This window comes from Abrus precatorius, unplaced genomic scaffold, assembly GCF_003935025.1.
Source record: "Abrus precatorius isolate BTA unplaced genomic scaffold, Abrus_2018 Scaffold2, whole genome shotgun sequence".
Taxonomy (NCBI): Eukaryota; Viridiplantae; Streptophyta; class Magnoliopsida; order Fabales; family Fabaceae; genus Abrus; species Abrus precatorius.
The window spans coordinates 15,559,425-15,567,760 of NW_020874362.1; the positions used below are offsets into that span (position 1 = coordinate 15,559,425).

General features: G+C 34.8%; 1 non-coding gene across 1 annotated transcript; it reads right to left on the minus strand.

Moving 5' to 3' along the window:
* Positions 1-2,232: 2,232 nt before the first annotated feature.
* LOC113860323 lies at positions 2,233-2,339 on the minus strand. The gene has a single exon (XR_003503777.1). It is a non-coding gene; the product is annotated as a small nucleolar RNA R71 (small nucleolar RNA).
* Positions 2,340-8,336: the final 5,997 nt, after the last annotated feature.

An 8,336-nucleotide genomic window follows, 5' to 3' on the forward strand; every position in this document is an offset into this window, starting at 1 on the left:
CTGTAAACAAGAGTGTTTACGCGCAGCAACTTTAGCTTTTTCCCTTTCTGGAGTGATTACTCTCATTTTTGAGAGTAAACACGCGTAGCAACTTTAGCTTTTTCCCTTTCTGGAGTGATTACTCTCATTTCTGAGAGTAAACACGCGCAGGGCACTTCCTTCTGGGCATCTCTGGAGTGATTACTCCCATTTCTGAGAGTGATTACTCTGGTCTATCCCTTAAATTAGCTCCCTGGAGTGATTACTCTGGTATCTGATAGTAGATACTCTCAGTTCATATTTTTCCAAAGAGCCAAGAATTCATGAAATTTGTCTAAAATTTCTTGCACAATTATTCAAATGATCAAAATTGCAAAATATATTCACAAAAATTAATGGAAATAAGACAAAAATTAAGAAAGCTATTGTTTTCTACCTAAATAAGATTTTAATGTTATTTACAACCTCTAAATCTATTTTTTTCTATTAAAACTTTATAAAAACCAAAAAAAATATCTATAAAGTTTGGATTCATCACATGGCGATTCTGATTTTCTTCTTCTCTTCTTCTCTTTCTTTTCTTTTCTCTGCTACAATGGCTGTGTAATTTGTTCATAGCTAGGGATTGTAGATCTGAAACGAATATGTTGAATTGATTTTGGATCTGGATTTCAAGCTTTGGAATAGATTGAATGAAAATTTGATTAACTAATTTCAGAAGAACTCTTGTCAATGGAAATTGAATTTGTTCTTCAGATCTGAACCAATCACCAAGATTATAGTTTTCTTAAGGATAAGGAACTTTGATCTTGCAATCTTTTGGTTTCTTATACTTAAAGCAATGTTGAATTAAATCAGATCTAAGGAATTAGAATGTTTTAATTGAATGTTAGGTTCACTGAGTTAAGGAATTAACCTCTGAACAATAGAATGTGAAACTGATTGTCTTTCTTTCCAATTGCTTGTTAATTCAGAACTTTATTAATTAAACATTGGAGTTTTGGTGAAGCAATTCCCTAGCTATGGTTTCTTTCTCTGTTATCACATAATTGTTTGTTCATTGTTCTGTTTTTTGCAAGTTCATTTTACTTTTAATTGTTCTGGTTTGCTGTTATTACATGTTACTACTCTCCTTCCAATTTCAAAAAAGCTTAAATGGTTATAATTCTATGAAGTGATACTTGAAATCGAAATTCCCTGTGGAGACGATATTTGGATCTTAAATTTACTCATTACTTGCTGCAATCCTAGTGCACTTGCTAGTGTTAGATTGCGAACAACAAGTTTGTGGCGCCGTTGCCAGGGAATTTTGCATTTCAATATCATTAGTAGTAGAAAAGTAACTAGATTGAGCAATTATTTTGTTGTTTTGCTTTCAAACTGCTTTCTGCGTAATTTTACTGCACCTTGTGTAGTATTCTGCATAATATTGCTGTCTGCTGCATAGAGTTTCTACATTTTTTTTTATTTGCATAATTTCAATTTTCATTGTTCTTCATATTTGTAATTGCCATTCTGCATATTTTTACATGATTTTACAATTCTGTAACTGCTAGATTTAAGTTTCTATATGCTTTTACTGATAGATTTTGCATGATTTCTGTTGTGCATTTCTGAATATTGATTGTAGTCTAATTTTGTTTTAATCTGATTTGTATATGTGTGGTAAAAACAAGAATAAATCAATTCTAGTCTTTGATCCTAACTTTGATAGACATAACTTTGAGAAGATTGAGAAAAGAGTCTAGAGCAGAAAAAGTCATAGGGAGTAATAGTGAATTAGAAGCTGTCCATTCTCCAGAATTTCAGAGTAATCCTAGAGTGAAAAGAACATCTACACCTTTGAGACAACCAAATCCAGCAATAGAAATGGCAGAGCAAAACAGAATTAGAACATTAGGGGACTATGCTATTCCTAACATGCAAGGTTTTAACTCTTCTATAATTAGGCCAACTATTCAAGCCAACCATTTTGAGATTAAACCTGCCCTACTACACTTAGTCCAACAGGATCAGTTTTCTGGTGGAAATTCTGATGATCCTAACCTCCATATTTCAAATTTTTTGCAGCTATGTGACACCATAAGAATGAATGGAGTTAGTGAAGAAGCTATCAGATTGAGACTATTTCCTTTTTCCTTTAGAAATAGAGCAAAATGCTGGTTACAAGCTCAACCACAAAGAAGCATCACAACCTGGACAGAACTTGTGAATAAGTTTCTAACTAAGTACTTCCCTCCATCCAAAGCTGCTAAGTTGAGAGGAGAAATTACATCCTTTGTGCAGCAAGAAGGAGAATCATTGTATGAAGCTTGGGAAAGATACAAAGAATTGCTTAGAAGGTGTCCACATCATTGTATTCCAGATTGGATGCAATTGGAAACTTTTTATAATGGGATGAATGCAACAATAAGAACAATGGTTGATGCTGCTGCTGGAGGTTCATTAAATACAAAGTCCTTGTAAGAAGCTCAGAGAATTATTGAGATGATGGCATCTTCAATGTATCAGAATTCAAACTCAAGAAATCAAGGAAGAAACTCTAGTCATGAAGCTAAGGTTTTGGAAACTTTTCTTGCACAGAATTAGCTACAAAATCAAATGTTTTCAGAACAATTAGCTGCCTTAACACAACAAATTAGCAATCTGCAAACAGGGAGTATGCCTACCAGTCAGCTAAGTTGTGATTTTTGTGGAGGAAACCATGTAAATGGTGCATGCGAGGCATCTACAAGTGAACCAAAAGAGCAAGTGAATTATATGAATAATTTTCAGAGACAACAACCATCATATCTCCCTGGATTTCAATTTTTGAATAATAGAAATCAGCAGTATTCTAATTGGAATAATCAATATTCTGCTGCAAAGAATTCTAACTCAAATTTGCCTTTTTCTAATGCAGGACCAGCACACACAACAGCCTTATTTTCAGAGGAATTCATCCACTCAACCTCAAGGAAATCAGAAATTTTCCAAGCCTATGAATGAGAGGTTGACTGAGATGGAAGAAACTATGTCGCAATTCATGAAAGTGACTCAAACAAGCTTCAAGAACCAAGAAGCTTCCATGAAGAAACTAGAAACACAAATCGGACAATTGGCTAAACAACTATCCAGCAGGGATGAAGGAAGATTTCCAAGCAATACAATAATCAATCCTAAAGAGCAATGTAGTTGTAGTTGTAGTTGCAAGTCCTAAACCAGCAGAAAAGAAAGTAAATGATGCAGCAGAGAGAAAAATTGAACAAGATCTGCAACAAGGAAATTTTACGTTATTGAAGAAAGACCATTCAGAAGAAAAAATAGATGTTCCTATGAATTCTGAGAGGAAAACCAAAAAGCAACTCTTTGAGGAAGCTTGTAAGCCAATAGATCCAGAAAAATACAAGAGGCTGCCCTATCCTCAAAGAGTCCAAAATCCTAAACAAGTGGAACAATTTGAAAGGTTTATGAATGTCTTTAAGAAATTACAAATTAACATTCCTTTTGCAGTAGCTTTGGAGCAAATGCCTTCATATGCAAAGTTTATGAAAGAACTACTTTCCAGAAAAAGGAAGCGAGAGCATAATAAAACAGTACCTTTGACAAAGGAGTGCAGTGCCATTCTCAAGAGAAAGCTTCCTCAAAAGCTGAAAGATCTTGGATCATTTAGCATTCCTTGTGAACTAGGAAACTGCACTGTGGGAAGAGCATTATGTGACTTGGGAGCAAGCATAGAGGAAGTGAAGCCCACAAACATTACACTGCAGCTAGCTGATAGATCATACACTTATCCATATGGAGTTGTTGAAGATTTATTAGTTAAAGTTGATAAGTTCATTTTTCCTGCAGATTTTGTAATTCTGGACATGGAAGTGGATTCCAACATTCCTTTGATACTAGGAAGGCCATTTCTTGCAACCGGAAGAGCCTTAATAGACGTGCAGAAAGGTGAACTTATGCTTCGAGTTCAAGATGAGAAGGTAGTGTTTAATGTGTTTGAAGCTTTAAAATATCCAATTGAAGATAGTACATGTATGAAGGTATATATACTGGATGCTTTTATTACACAACGCCATATTAATGAAATTGATGAACTTGCTGTGTTACAAGAAATAATATCTGCAGGGAATAACAAATCTGAACTTCTGCATGAAGAATACATCATGGAAGTGCAGCAGCAATTAGAAGCTCTGCCAATTCAAAAATCTGCAGAAAATTCAGTGAAGGAGAAGCTAGAAAAGGATGATAAAGAAGAGGAAAAGCAAAAGCTAGAGCTGAAACAGCTTCTTTCCCACCTACAGTATGCATTTCTGGATGAGAAACATGAAAATCCAGTCATCATCAATAATGAACTTAAGGAAGAACAAGAGGAAAAACTACTGAGAATTTTGAGAGAACACAATTCTGCAATTGGATGGAGTATTGCAGATCTGAAAGGTATAAATCCTTCATTTTGTAAGTACATAATTTTATTTGAAGAGAATTTTAAGCCTGTTGTGCAGCCACAAAGGAGGTTAAACCCAGCCATGAAAGAGGTAGTTAAAAAGGAGGTTATGAAGCTGTTAGATGCAGGAATAATATACCCTATTTCTGATAGCAATTGGGTAAGTCCAGTCCAAGTTGTTCCAAAGAAAGGTGGTATGACAATTGTACCTAATGAAAAGAATGAACTTGTCCCTAATAGGACTGTGACTGGATGGAGAATGTGCATAGACTATAGGAAGTTAAATGATGCAACCAAAAAAGACCATTTCCCACTACCATTTGCAGATCAAATGCTAGAAAGACTTGCTGGACATTCATTTTATTGTTTTCTTGATGGGTATTCAGGATATAACCAAATAGCTGTGGATCCTTTGGATAAAGAGAAAACTGCATTTACATGTCCATTTGGAGTCTTTGCATATAGGAGAATGCCATTTGGTTTGTGTAATGCCCCTGCCACTTTCCAAAGATGCATGCTTTCTATTTTTTCTGATTTGGTAGAAAACATCATAGAGGTGTTCATGGATGATTTCTCTGTTTTTTGTGATTCTTTTGATGATTATTTAGCTAATCTATCCACTGTTTTGCAGAGATGTCAAGACACTAACCTTGTGTTGAATTGGGAGAAGTGCCATTTTATGGTACAAGAAGGCATTGTCCTTGGTCACAAAATTTCAGAGAAAGGAATGGACGTGGACCAAGCTAAGATAGAAGTCATTAGTAAATTGCCTCCACCTATCAATGTTAAGGGAGTTAGAAGTTTTTTAGGACATGCTGGTTTTTATAGAAGATTCATAAAAGATTTTTCCAAGATTGCTAAACCCTTGAGTAATTTACTTATAAAGGATGCAGATTTCATATTTGATGATAATTGTTTACATGCATTTTCTATTTTAAAAGAGAAACTAATTTCTGCACCTATTCTTGCAAAACCAGATTGGAAATTACCTTTTGAACTCATGTGTGATGCAAGTGATAGTGCAGTGGGTGTGATAGCCATGTCGCAATGGTATCAAAAACTACTAAATTCCTCACAAAAACATGCAGTTCAGGGAGCAACCTAGGTCATATCTCACAAGGATGCAATTGTACATTGCTTTAATCTCAATTATGCATGAAAGGTTGTATGTTTGGGGGTTTAAATGCAGAAACTGAATTACAAAATTAAAATGCAGAAAATGAAATTACAGAGAATGAAATCGCAAAGAATGAAATCGCAGAGAATTAAAATGCAGAAAATGAAATTGCACAGAATTGGAACCGAAAGTTAAAATCGAAATCCAGAGCACAAAAATCCAAAACTAAGATTGAATGAAAATTGAATTTGTTTAAATCTCTTCTGCACAACAAACAATTAATCAATTGATTGTTATACGATTAAGAACAATGCACAATTCAATCGAACAATGCTTCTATACAATCGTAAAAATGTGAGATCGGAAAACAAACTCGGTGTCAGGCCTGTGATTTATTATTGAGTAATCTATAATATTTTATACTTGTTAAATGTTAATTGAAGGATTAATTTGGTATTGGAATAGATTTAGATGGAGTTCGAAATTATTTTTAAAAAAAAAAAAAAAGTGAACAGTACCGTATGAACAGTGTGCGATGAACAGTAAAACTACCTATGAACAGTGCAAACCGCATACAAACCGTGTATGAACAGTGCAAACCGCGTATGAACAGTGAAAATCGCGTATGTACAGTGACTGCTGACGTCATTAGTGACATCATCATGACGTCATGGCTGACATCACATACGCGTACAGTGCGTGTACAGTCGCATGCACAGTATTTTTTGGCGTGAATAGTGCCCTGAACAGTGTTTCCGGCGTGAACAGGAAGGCGGTGAACAGTGTTTCTGGCGGTGAACAGTAAATTCTGAAAATTTTCTATAAAAAGGGGGCTTCACACGAAATTTTCATTTTTTCACCCCTATCCAAGGTTCTCAAAGGTTCTAAGGCCAAAAACTACCATTTCTCTCATACTAAACCTTCCTAAACTTATATTTCTCGCCAGATCTGATATCCTACGTCTATTCTGAAGGATTTGAAGAGAAACTTCGTTCTAAAGCTGAATCTTCGGTAAATCTTGCATTAAAACACGTAATATTCGGTAGATCTAGTGTGAATCATCTTTCTGAGGTAAGGGGAGTTTACTTTAACCTATGAACTACGTTTTGAACGGTTTAATATGCTATTTCAAGATGTTTTGATATGATTTTGTTAGATCTTTTGAATAAAAGTTATTTTCTAAGCTGTAACTGGTGTTAATTGATTTAAAATGCTGAGATTTTGGCTGATCTACTATAAACTTGCCTTAGTTGAGCTGTTAAAATAATTTTGGCAGTGTGCATCATGCTGAGATATATATTTTGCATCATTATAGAGCCGAGTTACATGTTTAGGTGGGTAGACATGTAACGGTAAGTTCATGCTGAGCTGCTGTGCTGTGCTGTCTGGATCCAGATACCGGAATGGGTCGCTCCCGGACTGGCTCGGTTCCTTCTGGATTACTTTGTCTGTGAAACTAGTTGGAAACCGTATTCATGCTGTGCATTAGATGGGCTGGAAATGCATGGGGCTATTGCTGTGAGAAATATTTTGCTCTATATATATGATTTTATTTTATTTTTTGTAAGCTCACCCTTGCATTTCTTTCTATGTCGTTGTGTGCGTGTGTACTGCGATGATCGTACGGTGGTACGTGAGCAGATGTAGCAGGTGTTGCATCTACTTCACAGGCTGAGGGGCCAGTGAAGAAGTGTTAGAAGCTGGGGTCAAGTAATACTGCATCAAAGTTCTTTTTCCCTTATATTTTGAGACCTCATGTAGAGGGAGCTACGTAGTATAATTTTGGGTATTTTGGATATTATGAACTAATGTAATATTGTGTTGTTTTATTGGATATTTGTTGTAAGAAACTTTGTTTTATTTTGAATGAGAAGAGAAATTCATACTTATATTCTCTATACTTTATTTATTTTAAATAAGTTTGTGATGTAGAAACAATGTTCGCGGTTCCTTATAAAAGGGGTCGTGACACTCGGAGCATAAAAAACGTCTTGAACAAATGCGATTTGATCTTTGGCAATGAAATTGAAGGGAGAACATAGCAGAAATCATCTTGATTTTGTAGAATCTTAAACGTCTTTAAGTTATAATTGCAAAGGCATACGAATTTAGAATGGAAAAATGTAAGAAAAGAAGAAGAATGGTAAAAAAAATGAGAGATTCTATTAGAAGCGGGAAAGGTATTGCAAACTGAAAAATGAAAAAATGAATCAAAAGTCCTTCCCAATCAGCCCCTGATCTCTATAAATACTAATCCTAAAAGAGCAAAAATCGAGTGGGCCAAAGTTGGGCTGAAATTAAATACAAACGAACTGCAAAACAAAAGCAAAATAAAAACTATACAATAGTCAACTAAAAGTCTAAACTTCTAAATTCGTAGAAAATAGCTCCGGACTCCAAACAGTACGATCTAGATATTCAAATTAAAGCCCCGGAAGTAAGGAATCCAATGCAAAAAGAATCCGCCAAAAAGAATACCTACAAAAAAAGTTATGGTCAAATTAGTAACCAAAGGTCAGAATAGAAAATATGAACAAAAGTATAGTATTTACGAAAATTCCTAATTATCAAGATAAATGCAAAAACATATTAAATGGAAGAAATAAGGAAATGAAAAGTCATGCAAAGGATGCAATAACACTAAAAATGTGGGAACAAAATATGAGCTATCAGGGTGCTATGTTAGGACAGAGAAAAGATAAGAGATTACATGCTATCTATTATTCAAGCAAAGTATTAAATCCTGCACAAGTGAATTACACAACAACAGAAAAAGAACTTTTAGCTGTTGTATATGCTTTTGATAAGTTCATA